Source organism: Lynx rufus, unplaced genomic scaffold (genome assembly GCF_022079265.1).
Source record: "Lynx rufus isolate CCGP_SWC_20201006 ecotype Redwood Valley unplaced genomic scaffold, mLynRuf1.p SCAF_4, whole genome shotgun sequence".
Classification (NCBI taxonomy): Eukaryota; Metazoa; Chordata; class Mammalia; order Carnivora; family Felidae; genus Lynx; species Lynx rufus.
The window spans coordinates 118747649-118764214 of record NW_025814856.1 but is presented as its reverse complement, the minus strand read 5'-3'; positions in this window follow the sequence as shown (position 1 = coordinate 118764214).

Below are 16566 nucleotides of genomic sequence, written 5' to 3'. Positions count from 1 at the left end.
AACTTTTTAAAAAGTAATTTCTATGCTCAATGTGGGGCTCTAACTTACCACCCCGAGATTAAGAGTCACATATTCTACTGACTCAGCCAGCCAGGCTTTCCTGTGATAAAAATCTTTATTAGAACTTATTAGCCCCTAGGGGCACCCGGGTGGCTTAGTTGGCTCAGGTCATGATCTCACGGAGTTCGAGCCCCACGTTGGGCTCTGTGCTGATAGCTCGGAGCCTGGAGCCTGCTTCAGATTCTGTGTCTTTCTCTCTTTCTGCCCATCCCCCACTTGTGTTCTGTCTCTCTGTCTCTCAAAAATGAATACAAGTAAAAAAAAATTTTAAAAAAGAACTTATTAGCCCCTACTTTTTATAATTTTCATTTTCCATGATTGTATACTAGTTTATCAACTTTAAACACTGTTTAACAATTCCTTGTTGTTGGGCATTCGGATTGTTTTCAATTCTTTAATTTTAAGGGTACAATAAATATCTGGTGCATTTAGCTTTTTCTTAAAAAAAATTTTTTTTAACATTTATTCATTTTTGGGAGACAGAGACAGAGTGTGAGCAGGGGAGGGGCAGGGAGAGAGGGAGAGACAGCATCCGAAGCAGGCTCCAGGCTCCAAGCTGTCAGCACAGAGCCCGATGCGGAGCTCGAACCCATGAACTGAGAGATAATAACCTGAGCTGAAGTTGGGTGCTTAATTGACTGAACCACCCAGGTGTCCCTAGCTTTTTCTTTTTGAGAATGATTTCCTTATGTGTAATTTCTTCAAAGTGATAGTACTGAGTTCAATAACATTATTTTTAGATCATAATACATTTTACTAAATTAACCCAAAGAAATGATCTCACTTTCCAAAATACCAATACCACCGACCCCATCCCTACCTGGCAGTCTTTTCACTGACATGGTTGGTTGTAAGGATTCTTCTCTGCACCACCCTAGGGGGCACCATACTATGGTATCCTACCCCTATTCTTATTACAGATCCAATCCCAAACTCAAAAATAGTCATGAACTTGGGCAGGGGGTGGGGGGGCAGTTGCACACCTAGGTGGCTCAGTTGGTTGAGTGTCCAACTTCTGCTCAGGTCGTGATCTCACAGTTTGTTATGTTCGAGCCCTGCATTGGGCTCTCTGCTGTCAGTGTGGAGCCCCTCAGATCCTCTGTCCCCTCCCTCTCTGTCCCTCCCATGCTCACTTTCAAAAATAAATAAAAACATTTAAAAAGAAAAATAGCCATGAACTCACATGTTTTCTCTATGCCCCCTACTTTGCAAAGAAATACACATCATTTGAAATTTTTAAAAATGCAGTCATGAGTAAGAGTGTAGTAGGTGTTATGTATTTGCTGATACTTTATTTTTACAGTAGTTCCTCCCCACTTATCTGTGGAGGATACATTCTAAGATTCCCAGTGGATGCCTGAAACCACGGATAGTACTGACCCCTAAATATGTTTTTTCCTAGGTATACACATCTATGATAAAGTTTAATTTATAAATTAGGCACAAGAAGAGATTAAGAACAATAGTAAAATAGAACAAGTATAATATGCTATAATAAAAGTTATGTAAATATGGTCTTTCTCTTAGAATATTAGACCTTACTCTTCTTGTGATGATGTGAGATGATAAAATGCCTACGTGATGAGATGAAGTGAGATGAATAACAGGCATCGCGATGTAGAGTCAGGCTACTATATACGTCAGAAGGAGGATCATCTACTTTCTGACCACAGTTGACCCGAGGTAACTGAAACCTCAGGGAGCAAACCACAGATGAAGGGGACTGTGGTATTGTAGGTTTGGTTTGTCACAGACACCATTCTGTCAGTTGTCTGTGTTTTGCCATTGTGATGGTTTACTGGGCAGAGAAACATGCCTTAATTTTTATTTTGTTTCTTGTTACTATAGAAGTGATACGTGCAATACAGAAGGCACGACCAAGCAATATAGTTATTAGCTTGTTGCTTGTTTGCTACATGACAGGCCCCAGTGTAAATCTGTTCATTCATTTCTCTCATTGAATCTTTACATTAATCTTATGAAGTAGGCACTAACATTATTAACATTAGCCCCATTTCGTAAATAAGGAAGCTCTAGCATAGAGTGATGTTTAATTAGCTTGCCAAAGTTATATGGTTATTAAGCGACACGTTAGAATGCTTACCTCCCAAACCTACTAATGATGCTATCCTATGAGGAGCCGCCTCTTACTCTATCTGCCCCAACGAAACTTCTATTATCTCCCAACCTAGTGACCATCACAAATTTTATGCATGCCCTTTCTCTTTTGTTGCATTTTACCTAGTATTACATCTATTATACACAAAGCGTGTACTACTGTGTAAGTGTATTTCTATATTAATGATTCATAACATTTCCCAATTTCAATGTGCTTCATCAGAATTCTTTCAGATGGCTGCATTAAGAGTCCACAGTGTATTTGTGCCTTAATTTACCATTTCCCTGGTGTTTGACATTTTGGTAGGCACATGCCATTTTTATCCATCATTTAATAGTTTCATGGGAGTAGGCGTTCAATAGACAATTACTGAGTGAGTCACCAACCTCTTAAAGACAGATGAGAGGAGGTGCGCAAGTGTTTTCTCTCTCATCTTTCTCAACAGACGTCCTCAACCTAGCATCGTGTCATGGATATAACAAAAACCTTTTGAAGACGATATGGATGTTAATACTTCTTTAATAAAGGGATAAACACTGTAGGAGCTCTGTATGAGTTACCACTCCTCCTTAAAGGATTAGTCACTTGCTTGATTTTCTCTCCCCCCCCCCCGCCCCCCATGTTGGTGATCTATCAGATTAGCAAAACTAGTTTCATCCAGTATTCTAAGAGGTGTCTCTGTGAAAGACAAGGAAGACATTTGTTATTAGTTATCTATCACTGCATAATACATTACTCCAAAATTTAGCAGCTTAAAACAAACATTCATGATTTCATACAATTACTAAGAGTCAAAGATCCAGGAAGGGCTTACCACAGTGGTACTGAGAATCCCTCGTGAGGTTGCAGTCAAACTGCTGGCTGGAGCTGCAATCATCTTTGGGCTCCACTGTGGCCAGGGAACCCGCTTCCAAGCCCACTCCTGAGGTTGATGGCAGCCCTCAGTTCCTCGCTGGCTTCATTCCTCACCAGGTGGGTCTTTCTTAGGACAGCTCACCACGTGGCAGTGGCAGCTTGCTTCCCTCCCCCAGGGCAAGTGATCTGAAGTTGGGGTGAGGTGGTGGAGAGCACTCAGACAGAGGTTGCCACCTTTTACAACCTAATCTTGGAGGTGACATACCATCTTTTCTGCTGTATGCTTTTGATCACCCAGACCAAGGCTAGTACAAAGCGGAGAACTGCCCAAGGGCGTGAATGCCAGGAGGTGGAGTCATCAGAGGCCATCTTGGACACTGGCTAGGATAGCATCTAACCAATGTTTCCTGCCTCATGCCTTCTGAACATCAATAGAAACAGGGGAACACAATTTCCTTTTTAAACAATAAGCTTCCTACTCGGTCACTCTGGGAATTGTAAACTTATCCATGGTTTGCCAAGCCCTACGTGGTTACGGAGGCACACATTGCAAAGAGTGGAAGTTTCGTTGCTGTTTTGGTGATATTTAATTTGCATTTTGCCACATTTTCTGTTGGGCTTATTTGACATTGGGACATTGTATACAACATATGGTTGGTCTATTAGTTACTTCATTATAGGTCTCTATTTCCCTGTTGCAGTAACATTATATACTAGCTCTCTACTTGTAAGATTACTGGTGTATGTTTTTGTTTGGGTTATTTTATTTTATTTTACTTATTTTTTAATTTAATTTTTTTTTAATTTATATCCAAATTAGTTAGCTTATAGTGCAACAGTGATCTTAGGAGTAGATTCCTTAGTGCCCCTTACCCATTTAGCCCATCCCCCCCTCCCCTCTGTTTGTTCTCCATATATTTAGCCCATCCCCCCTCCAGTAACCCTCTGTTTGTTCTCCATATATGAGTCTCTTATGGTTTGTCCCCCTCCCTGTTTTTACATTATTTTTGCTTCCCTTATGTTCATCTGTTTTGTCTCTTAAAGTCTTCATATGAGTGAAGTCATATAATATTTGTCTTTCTTTGACTAATTTCGCTTAGCATAATACCCTCCAGTTCCATCCACGTAGTTGCAAATGGCAAGATTTCATTCTTTTTGATTGCTGAGTAATACTCCATTGTGTGTGTGTGTGTGTGTGTGTGTGTGTGTGTGTGTGTGTGTGTATGCTACCTCTTCTTTATCCATTCGTCCGTCAATGCACATTTGGGCTCTTTCCATACTTTGGCTATTGTTGATAGTGCTGCTATAAACATTGGGATGCATGTATCCCTTCGAAACAGCACACCTGTATCCCTTGGATAAATACCTAGTAGTGCAATTGCTGGGTCATAGGGTAGTTCTATGAGGAACCTCCATACTGTTTTCCAGAGTGGCTGCACCCGCTTGAATTCCCAGGTTTTTGTTTTTGTTTTTTACATTACGTCATTTTTCTTTTTCTTGAAGGTAATGTTAATAGACACTGACATTATTAATAAATATGCCATCTTTTCATAGAGTCTTTGTTTTACTGTGGGCTCAAATTCACATGCTCCAACTTGTTTTAGAAAAGAAATACACATACCATTGTGGGCATTTGCATAACTATAAAAATGTAGCTGTAGAATTTACTCTTAAATTTGTGTCTAAATAAATGCATCTATAATGTAACCTACAATGTAACTTAAAAATCTCTGGATGAAAAATATTTACAACTAATATTCTATAAACAGGAATGAAAATCATGGATCACTTTTGTTTTCACCTTATATTCTGTGGTCCTAAGATTTTGTTTCTCATAAAGGATACAGATGCCCTTAAATAAAGGATATTAACTCTGATGGTAATAATGCAATCTTGGGTAATTGCTCTTTACAGTTAAAAAGGAACTGAAAATACACACTGACATTTGTTCAATAGTTTCTTTTGTTTACTAGAATTTAGTACAATTCAAGGATTACTGCATACCGTCCAAGGAAACACACCCACTGTTGCAGGACTCAAGGGACTCCTTTCTGGGCCTTTACGCAAATGGAGAAATGACTACTACGTTTTTTCCCCCAATCAGCTGTCCTCATTCTGGAGTTGTTTTTCCTCCCCTCCCCTCCTTTAGAGAGAGAGCATGCACACAAGCAGGGGAGGGGCAGAGGGAGAGAGAGGGAGGGAATCTTGAGCAGGCTTCATGGTCAGCTGGTCAGTGTGGAGCCTGATGCAAGGCTTAATCTCATGGTTCATGAGATGAGGCTCATGACCTGAGCCAAAGTCAAGAGTTGGATGCTTAACTGAGCCACCCAGGTGCCCTGGAGTTCTGGCTTATAGAGCCAAGAGTGTGCTGCTCTCCGCATGGGAATGTCTAGTCTGATATTCTGAAATCTGAAACTCCTCTGAAATCTGAAACATCCGCACTCATCACTGCCATTTGACCTTTCTTCTACTCTCTCGTTTCCTACTTTTCCCATTAACAACTTCAGGTATCCTCTGCCTCACCACGTCTTCCAGGTGGGGGACACCTGCTGGCCTATTGCTTCAGTCTTTGTCCTCCACATCCAGTCATCAGCCCAGCTGAGTCCAACTCAGATCCTCATTCCCTCTGCCTACAGCCTCCATTAAATGCAACCACCTGCAATGCAGTGTTCTCACTATGGAATATTCTTCTAACTCCAAACTCAGTCTGGCCCCTCATGATAGCAAGGATGACACAGGTTTATGCCTGTCTTCTGTCCACCGTAGTGCTCATGTCCTCGCTTATGATACAGACACACAGCTTGGTGCTGTTCCCTGTCCTCTCCCATAGACTAAACCACAGTCTCTTTAAAGTAGAAAGCGTTAAGGGAATAATAGCGGCAGGGACTGTGACAGGCACTTTGTATAGACCAGTGATGCTCAGCCAGGGGTCATTTGCCCCCGAGAGGAGAACTGGCAATTTCTGGAGATACTTTTGGTTGCCAGAACTGGAGGGATGCTACTGGTATCTACAATGCATGGAACAGGCCCTACCACGAAGAACTGTGAGGTCCGAATGTCAATAGTGCCAAGGTTGAGAAACCCTTATGGACCCTGTCTAATTTAGTCCTTACAAAAGCCCCAGAAGGATATTATCCTCCTTTTCCATATAAGGAGACTTTTCCTTGTCCTCAGCTCTCCTTTCGGGGAACTGAGGCTGACAAGAGTTATTTGCCCTAGTTGCGCCCAGTGGTGGAATGAGAGTTTGCGCTCTCTTGACTTAGAAAAGCTATGGCCTTTTTCTACTCCCCCCTGCAGGGAGCAGGTCTCCACTGCCTGCCAATCAGGAACCAATGGGGCAGGACTGAGAGGGCTTAGGCCAGCGTTGTTCAAACTAATACGTCCCATCTATTAGTGGGTTGTGCATGAAATTAGTGGTGGCCCGGGACCAGCAAAATAATAATAATTACCGTAATAATAAAAGACAAAACAGATCAGAAGACATATATATTATTTTGTAAAACTTCAGTTTCAGACGTGTGCAGGTGGGCGTGTACAGTACTGTATCCTAATGTAAAATTTATTTCTTACTATGAGATGTTTGACCAACCTGCTCTATGGAGTTGCTGAGTTGTGGGTATAATCCATTAAGAAACCCTTAGCCGTGATCCCTGAGGACACATGATTTTGTGTATTCTGAGGCCAACTCAATCCAAGCCACGGAGGACAGGAAGGAAAAGATAAAACTGGGTTATGTACTGGAGACACTGTCTGCAGTTATCATTCATTAATCAAATATTTACTAAGCATCTGCTCTACCGGGGCCTATGCCAGACAGTCAAGGTTTCGTGGGGGAACAAAACAGTTAAGCTCAAATGGAGCTCACATTCTGGTGGGGTAGGGCCACAGCAGTCAGGTAAGTAGACAGAGTGGAAGTCCCTGCCTGTTGGAGACTGCGGCCACTGACAGGGCTACTGTCTTCATGGGCACTTCCTCCCCCAACATTCCAGAGAGCCATCCCATTCACAGGCTACATGGGGTTTCTATTTCATATCTCCCTTCAGAATCAATGCAGCGATCAACCTCAGCACACACGGAACTTACAGACAGGAAAAAATAAAGAAAGAGGGCTGGGAATGAGACAGAGATAGATAATGTAATCCCCAAACCTTACTATTTACTAGAACTTTAAAAATACTGTTGAGATGCTTCAGAACTGCCGTCAGGAGATAAGTCAAAGACCTTTTAGCCCTCCAGCTAAAAATATAATAAATTCAAACAGTATGTCCTTTCTCCTGTCTTTGGATGAGTGGCTTTGTTTATAGCTTTTTGGGCATCCATCTCATGTTCATAGATGACTCTTCCTGAACAATGGATTCTGTATGTAGGAACAAATGAGCTACGAATTATTGATATGGGGTCAATAAATAAAGTAGTGCTTCCTTTGTTGCTATGATACAGTAACACAGTATGATAGACATGTATTGTTATATTAGAGATATTATTTGGGATTTTACAAGATGTCATATACATACATGAACAAGATGTCATACACATACATCAGGCTAGGGCTGAAAGTGTGTTTTGTGAAGTAAGTCAAATTTCTGCCTAATGGCTGGCAAAGACTTTGCAAAGCATGAACCTATAAACTTAGGTGGAAATGGTCTTTAGGCTCTGGGAGCACACAGATGTGTATGGTGCTTGAATGGGTAACTGACTGAGATTTTATTCAGATTTTTGGCAAATGGTTAATCAGAACCAGGTGGGTGTATGACAGGAATAGAGGCTCAAACGGTGAACAAGACACAGTTCTTGCCCCCCTGGAGCTTGTCATAGGAAGGCAGGAAAAGGAACTAGCAAATAAAGTATTCTGAGAGGTAGGGGGTGTGATGGGGTAGAGGTAGGAAGCTCATGGCAGGAAGCTTAACTCATAAATGTATATTTGGGGGGGGATGTAAATTAGTAGATAGAGGACAACTGAAGGCAGAAAGAAGGAAGTAAGAAATGGGGGGAGAGGTTAAGTAAAAGAGGTCACAGAATGGCAGGGCATCTGCAGCCATTCTGTCAAACTTCAGTGGGGCTGTAGTTCTTTTAGCATCTCTAGCATCTTCTATGCTACAAGTCAGAGTACTGTGACAATCACAGTAACTTTTTTTCTTCTAAATTTAGTTGACCACTTCAGTACAAGGGTCCTTTCAGTGAGCATGAAATGGGGAGCTTTCAAGAAAATTTCTATCAAAGTTTAAGGACTTTTATGGCTTCCAGTCTGCTAACTGGAGCCTTTATTTGTTGCTGCAGAGGAACAAGCTGGTAATGACTATTCTTAAAATTCCCGAGCTTGTTTTAGTAATTTATGTCAGGATTTTTCTTTGGGTTACCTTAGATATTGCTTTGCATTTTGGTTTTGGGATTTGTTTTTTGGCAGGGAAGGAGAAAACCACAAAAATCAACCCATAAACAAAATAGTGAAAAATGAGTTATTTTTAAATTTTCTGTGGGAAACCTGGCAAGTTTGCTGAAGTCTAGGAATTGTTTGGAAGGTGCAGTTCATCTTGCTTTTATGTCTCTTGACCGGCACTCAGGTTTCCAGCCTGTAGGAAATCACTGGAGCCCCAGGATGGTCAGAACAATCTAAAGGGGGCCCCAAAAGATGTAACCAGGAAGTCGTAGTACTGAATACCAGAGTCAGTAGCCAAGGATGTGGTTGTGAATGGGAAACAAAATGGAGTCCTCTTGCTAGCAGCATATATAACAGCATCTGGGTTCTCTGTGGTCTAGGCTGCCGGACAGCAGACCCTTCATCTCCCCAAGAGTTGGCTAGGAAACCTGCCTGTAAGAATTTCCCTCATCCCCAGGTCAGCTTTGTGGAGCCGAGGGTATTCCAAGATTCAGGTGTTTACTCAGTTCAGGTCACTGTTGCCAAACACTTTCATAATCATTTTAACTCTGCAAGATGGATAATATGACCGTTTTATCATTTTGACATCATACAAGTGTGAGGATGGGACGACCTGGAGGCAAGAGTAGTAGAAGTGAACATTTCAAAGAGGTGACAGAAAATTACGGTATGATCAAATTGGAGAATTTCTGAAGAAGAAAAATAAGAGGCATGATTTTCTTTTTAAATGATTTTTTTTTTCCAGCTAAGAGCCTTTTGATGCCTCAGCTTTTTCTTTAAAAAATTTTTTTTTGATTAAAGGGCACCTGGGTGGTTCATTGGGCCAAGCATCCGACTTCGGCTCTGGTCATGATCTCACGGGTTTGTGGGCTCGAGCCCCACATCAGGCTCTGTGCTGACAGCTTGGAGACTGGAGTCTGCTTTGGATTCTGTGTCTCCCTCTCTCTCGGCCCCTCCCCTGCTCACACTCTGTCTCTCTCAAAAAATAAGAAAAAGTTTTATTGAGATATAATTTACATACCATAAAATTCAATCCATTCAAAGTGTACAATTCAATGGCTTTGAATATATTCATAGGTTTGTGTAACCAGAGGTATGCCTCTTAAATGTGGCATATTCTTTCTTTGGGCTGCCTGAACAAAGGGTCACACAGTCAACCCTTATTGCATAATAATTTCACCATTTTTAATTTAAGCCTGTTTGTTACAAGGAATGGTGGTAATTTCCATCATGGATTTACAGTTCATCCCTGAAAATGAACATGTGTTCCCAATCTCTAGGTTCTTCTCACTTCTCCTTCCTTCCACTCCTTTCAGGTCAAAATAGCAAAACAGGATAATTCTACTACTCTACTTTTCTTGGAATGAATATATATATACATATATATATATTATTATAATACATATTCCATTATATATATATGTCAAATGGGGAACACATATTTGCTACTAAAGACAAATACGTGTTTAGTAAGACAAATGAGAATGGAAGGAGAAATTATCAACAGTTTAGCAGCAAGGATAGGCACAGGGGGCTATTGCAAATTATATGCAGTAAGTTGGGGGTGCCTGGGTGTCTCAGTTGGTTAAACATCCAACTCTTGATTTCAGCTCAGGTCATGATCTCAGGGTCATCAGACCCAGCCCTGCATTAGGCTCTGTGCTGGTCATGGAGCCTGCTTAAGATTCTCTCTACTTCTGCCCCTCTCCCCTGGTTGCACGCTCTCTCTCTCTCTCAAAAAAAAAAAAAAAAAAAAATTGATCCCCCATGACCCTAGTATCATGACCTGAGCCAAAATCGAGTCAGACACTCAACCGACTGATCCATCCAGGCACCCCCAAGTCCAAATTTAAATCCAGGGCTCTTTCCTTCCTCCATTGCTCTTGTCCTCAAATTGATACCAGGCCCTCTTCTTTTTTTTTTTTTTTTAATTTTTTTTTTCAACGTTTATTTATTTTTGAGACAGAGAGAGACAGAGCATGAACGGGGGAGGGGCAGAGAGAGAGGGAGACACAGAATCGGAAACAGGTTCCAGGCTCTGAGCCATCAGCCCAGAGCCTGACGCGGGGCTCGAACTCCCGGACCGCGAGATCGTGACCTGGCTGAAGTCGGACGCTTACCCAACTGCGCCACCCAGGCGCCCCAACCAGGCCCTCTTCTAAGGTGCCAGGGATACACTACTGAAAAAGACAAATACTTGTTCCAATGACCCTTACATTTTAGAAGAGGGAGAAAACAAAGGTTAAGAGTCCTTTTCTGCCTTCATCTGCATCACAAGCACCTGCAGAGAGACAAGTATCCTATTTATTTATGATAAAATAAGAGTGCAGTGTAATTTAAGAATCCTCTCCAATTAGATGTAATGTCTGGTGCTAGAAACTTGCTAAGCCTGACTTTCAGCGGAGAACAAGTGGGATCTCAGGGTAAAACTGAGTTTTCCTTTGTGTCGCCACTCTAAAACTGCAAGAAAGCTAAGCATCCCCACAGCAAAATGTCCAAATGTTTATCCCTTTTCAGCACATCAGATACGTTTCTATTTCTGTATTCAGAACAATTTCCTAGTGCATAGGAATCAGATATCTGTGAACAGGAAACAAAGCGACCCAAGGAGTGAGAAAGTATATTGTGACACTATGCTAGAAATGAATTCACTTTAAAGGGAGTCCATCTTGGAATCTATCCAAAGGCGTTCAGTTCCTGAACTACCAACGGGCCTTGTGAAGTGATGGCATGGATCCTCAATGTAATATGTATCTTCTTTGGCTTACTAATCTCACTCTTGAATTCCCCAATGCCCATTCGCATTTAGATTTTCCCCCTGGATATCGGCCCCTCATTTCTCTTCCCACTGCTCTACCGTTCTCCATCAAAATGGCTTAGAGCTTTGAGACACCAAAATTGGCTTTGGAACTCTAAAAATATCAGGTTAATATACCAGAAAAACCAATTCAGGATATCAATTAGGGCATTGTCGGGATCCAATAAATGCATCAGGGGGAATAGGTAGGAGACGGTGGATACCATTGAGCTTGATCCTTATAGTAGACATTGAAATATGACAAGGAAAAAGGTTACTATGAAACGTCACTAAGTACTAGTTTCCGTGTCATTTTTCTTTTCGGAAGCTAATATGCAGAACTTCTGACTAAGGATAGGCTTCATTTTTAAAAAGTGAAAGTTCTCCTATGCATTCATGGTGGTACAAGAGCAGCTTTAAATATCAATGTCCTTGTTCTGCTCTCTCAAGTCATTATTTTCTCCAACACTCATTTAAGGAAAAGGGCAGATTTCAATCTTCATTTGAAAAAAATTAAAGTTGGTAGAAAGGTCTACGATGTTTCAGGACACTGATATAATTCACATTAGAAGTGTTCTTAAAAGCAAGGACACAGGGTATTTTAAGGCAGCACTTTGAGGGGCACCTGGGTGGCTCAGTCGGTTAAGTGCTGACTTTGGTTCAGGTCATGATCTCCTGGTTTGTGGGGCTGAGCTCCATGTCAGGGTCTGTGCTGACAGCTCAGAACCTGGAGCCTGCCTTGGATCCTGTGTCTCCTTCTCTCTCTGCCCCTCCCCACTTGCACTCTGTCTCTCTCTCAAAAATAAAATAAACATTAATTTTTTTTTTTAAGTGCTTTCAGATTGGCTGAAATTCTTTGCATTAGTTACACATTTTGTTTAAATAGTATCCACTTTTTCTGGAAAGTTCCCTTCTGGTGATTGATCCATATTTCTCCACACATCTGGTTACAGTTGACAGTTCCAGGGAGGGCAGCTGACCCAAGCCAGCTCAGGCAGATCCTGTAAAGGACTCTCGTTCAGCAGAGAGAAAAAAACCTCAATGTCGCTTTAGAGGCAGGCTTGGGGATTAGGGTGCTGCCAGCCCTTCTGGTTTTTTTGTTTTAAATTTTATTTTTAAAGCTAATTTATTTTGAGAGAGAAAGAGCAGGGGAGGAGCAGGGAGACAGAAAGAATCCCAAGCAGGCTCCTCACTGTCAGTTTGGAGACCGATGTGGGGCTCGAACTCACAAACCATGAGATCATGATCTGAGCTGAAACCAAGAGTGGGACGCTTAACTGACTGAGCCACCCAGGTGCCCCAGCCTTCTGTTTTTGGTTCCAGAGGGGAGAGCCAACAACCAGAGATGGTGAGTCTTGGGATTGTGCCAGTCCAGGGTCCCAGTCATCCTGAGGCTTACTTCACATTACATTACGGCTGGCAATGATTTAACTGGTTCTTATGAAGTACCAGACATTCAGCTCTAGGTATTTTTCATGTTTCTCTTTTAACCTGAAAATCCCTGGAGATAAATATCATCACGTCCTCTCAGCTTTATGGAACATTCTGAGGCATAAGGAGCTTAAGTAACTACAAAGCTGAGCTGGGATTCCAACCCATGGGGTCCAACTCTAGAGCCAGTGCTCTGAACTACATTTTTACTCCATCTCTAAGCTAATAAGCAATTTCCCTCATCAAAGCAAGTTTCAGTTGGGTATCTTGCACTTTCAGCCAAATTATGTACTATGTATTGTAGGTATACTAAGTAATACACTAATGAAAGCAATCAAAGGAATACCTCCATCTGAGTATGTCCAAAGCCATGTTGTTATCTTTCTCAAACTTGTTTCCCTTCCCTTTCTCTCTAAATGACATTTTCATCCATACAAGATGAAATTAAATCTTGGGAATCATTCTGGATCCCTTCTCAGCTTCCACAACACCTCCTTTTATATCCCAAGCCTCTTTATTCTACAAAAATTGGGCAGTTGTAATGGACACAACCTGATCCTCAAGCCAGTCCCCTTTTATTTTTTTAATTTTTACTTTCACTTTTTAAAGTAGGCTACACACCCAGTGTAGAGCTTGAACTCACAACCCTGAGATCAGGCCCTGAGTTAAGATCAAGTCGGACGCTAAACTGATTAAGTCACCCAGGCATGCCCCCTTTCTCTTCATTCCCACATTTGATGCCCTAATTCATACAAATGGTCTTAACCTTCTTTAACCTTTTAGTGCCCTAGGATCTTCACCAGTAAGAGGGGGTCAATCATACCTATCCCCTGAGGCATTCGAGGATTAAATAAGATAAAGTGTGAGAACCACTTAGCACAGTATTCGACAACTGTTAAGGTATTTCTTTTAAGAACTAAAAAAGTTTTAATATGTGCTCATGGAGAATTCATTGTTTGCTTTTATAGCAAAAACACAAACTATAATAAATTCATCAAATGATTTCATATTTTTGCACTTCAAGTGACCTGTATGATTTCCTGCATTTTCCAACGTAATAAAAATTCTTAGAACACACACACAAAACCCCACTCCCCAAAACCCAACAACATTCAATCCCCACTCCTTAACTATGCTCTATTAGCAGCTATGTTAGGGATTGCCATGTATCTGATGAGTACAGCACATTCATCAGATATACACATTCAGAATCAACTTCCTTGATTGTATTAAGTCAACTACTAGAGCTTTAAGTTGTTCCCCTTGTTTAGTGAACATTTAAAAAATAAAATATAAATTCACGCATTCACCTGAACACAGAAGGGCCTATGTATCATACAGGTTATATACAATACACATATTATTCATATTCTACTTCATATTAGATTCTTTGGCTTGATACCCAATTTTCATATTGGATTAATAAAGCATAAAAAAGCATACTGTAAGGATCAAATATTTGACACAGCCATTCAGCCTTATCCATTAACATACACACACACACACACACACAGAAATTTTAAGTAAAATTAAGCACTTGTCTTTATTAGCTTTCTAATTAGCCAACATATGAACCCAACTTGGAGCCTATGGGTGGGGTGTTTAAAACAAACAAAACAAACATGAGTTGATCTTTGTGTAAGAGATAGAAAAGGAAAACAATGATCAAGCTCAAACTTATGATTTCCTTACATTTTTCTCTCCAACATGTATCTTCATTGCCTAGTTAAGATTCAAACTTTTAACAGAAGATAGTATTTTTAAATGTCTTTAAGTTACCCTAAAGGACTACTTCCCCTTACTGATTTTCATACCTTTCCATTACTGTCCATGTTGTTTACTACATTAACACCTGAGCAGTATCAGGTCCTGTTAGAATTACCAGGAACCAGATTTCTGGTTTATAAATGAGGGATATATAATTTGTCTTCAAAAACAAAAGGAAAACACCGGGTAGGAGAACGGTAGTGAGGAGTCACAGTATTTTTTAAATTTCAGAGGTTTTAGAAGTAGCCTATTGGTAATAAACTCCAGGTCAAAGTTTTCCCTTCTGTTCTGAATGATATGAAACTTGGGAATCTTGCCACACCAATACTTGTTCAGGCATTTGAATAGATTCCAGGCCTTTTATGAGAAAGAAAAACTTCAGTTTTAACTGTTAACTAACATTTTTGTAGTGGCATAAGGTCTTCTTTGATCCATAGGATTAGGCAATCTTTGTTATCCACACATCTCACTTCTTCAAAGGTATTGATGTCCATCTTGGGGAGCAGAAAAACCTAAAACCTGCATCACAATATCCAACAAAATCTCAATTAAAAACCTTACTATAAAAATGACAATGTAAATGAGGAAAATTTAAAAGAAAGCCACATAATGTCAACTTCAGGATGGGAGTAGTTTTAAACAAGACAGGAAATCCAGAAGACATAAAAACTGGTTAAGAGTGGACATTAAAAAAAAATGGTACAAGCAAAATATACCGTAAATCATGTCAAAATACAGACAATGGTGAAAAATATTTGCAATCCAAAAAATTGTGTTAATATTCTTACTATTCCTACCAATCAAAAATTTTTGTAAAATTGGCAATTGATTTCAGATGAGGAAATGGAATTATCATTAAGCATGAAAAGAATACTCAAAAAAATCATAGATATGCCAAATTAAAACATGAAGCCATTGGACTGGCTAAAAAACACTATTATTAATTTGCAGTACAAGTGAGGATGTAAGATAAAGGTGACTGATGGGAAGAGTAAATCACTGTAAGCTTGACTTCACTAATAAATGGGAATCCGTCTTTATCTACTTAAGTGCCACCATCATTTTGTCTAAGAATGTTCACTACATTAATAGCAAAAACTACAAATAACCTACCTGGGGCAGTTGGTTAAGTTGGGGAACCTTCATACAACAGCCTACTATGCTCCTATTAAAAATACGTAAAAGCCATTTTGATTAATAAGTACAAGGCACTGTTGTGACTCACATGCATATATTTCTTCTTTACAGAAGCCCATGATTTATCTCTGTATTATAGAAGTAGTAACTGAGACACAGAGAGAAGTAACTCATTGAGACTATGTCATACTGCTGGTTTTATAGATGGAGGGGGCCAGAAACCAAGAAGTGTAGATGGCTTCTAGAAACAGAAAAAGATAAGGAAAACAGATTTTGACATCAGAGCCTTGAGAAGGAAACAGCCCTGCTGACACCTTTCAGCTCAGTGAGACAAATTTCAGACTTCTGACCCCCCAAACTGGTAAGTTCGTGTTGCTTTAAGCCATTAAGATTGATGCAATTTTTTTACAACACCGATAAGAAACTAATACAACATAATAAGGGATAATAAAAGTACTATGTGGACAACTTATTTCCAAAAATGCCTTTACTAAAGTTTAATGTAGGGGCCATCACTTTCTGGTATAAACAGTTAAGTTCTGTATCATCTATGAACCTATTGCTGAGAACAGTGCTAGATCCATAAAGAGATACGTAATAAACATGAATAAGTAACAGCTTAGCATAGATATGACTTTTTTATTGAGGTATAATTTGACATTGAACTAGCAGTTCCGGGTATATGACAGGATTAAATATTTGTATATATTGCAAAACGATTACCTTTTCTCTATGGATTTTGGAAATTAGTAGAAAATGTGTCCATCACAACAGGATCAGTCCTATCAGAATAACTTTTTCAGATAGCAGTTTCAACAAACTACTCTGAGTTATCAAAATTTCACATTAATGATGCAGATTCCTCTTAAGCATCACAAGAAACTAATATTCATTTGTGGAAATACATATTCTAGTATGTCTGTAACTCCTAAGCTCAAAAGATCTAAGACATATACTCTAATGCTTTAATGTTACATTATAAATACACATAAAAGTGATTCAAAGGTATGTGAATGCTCTACT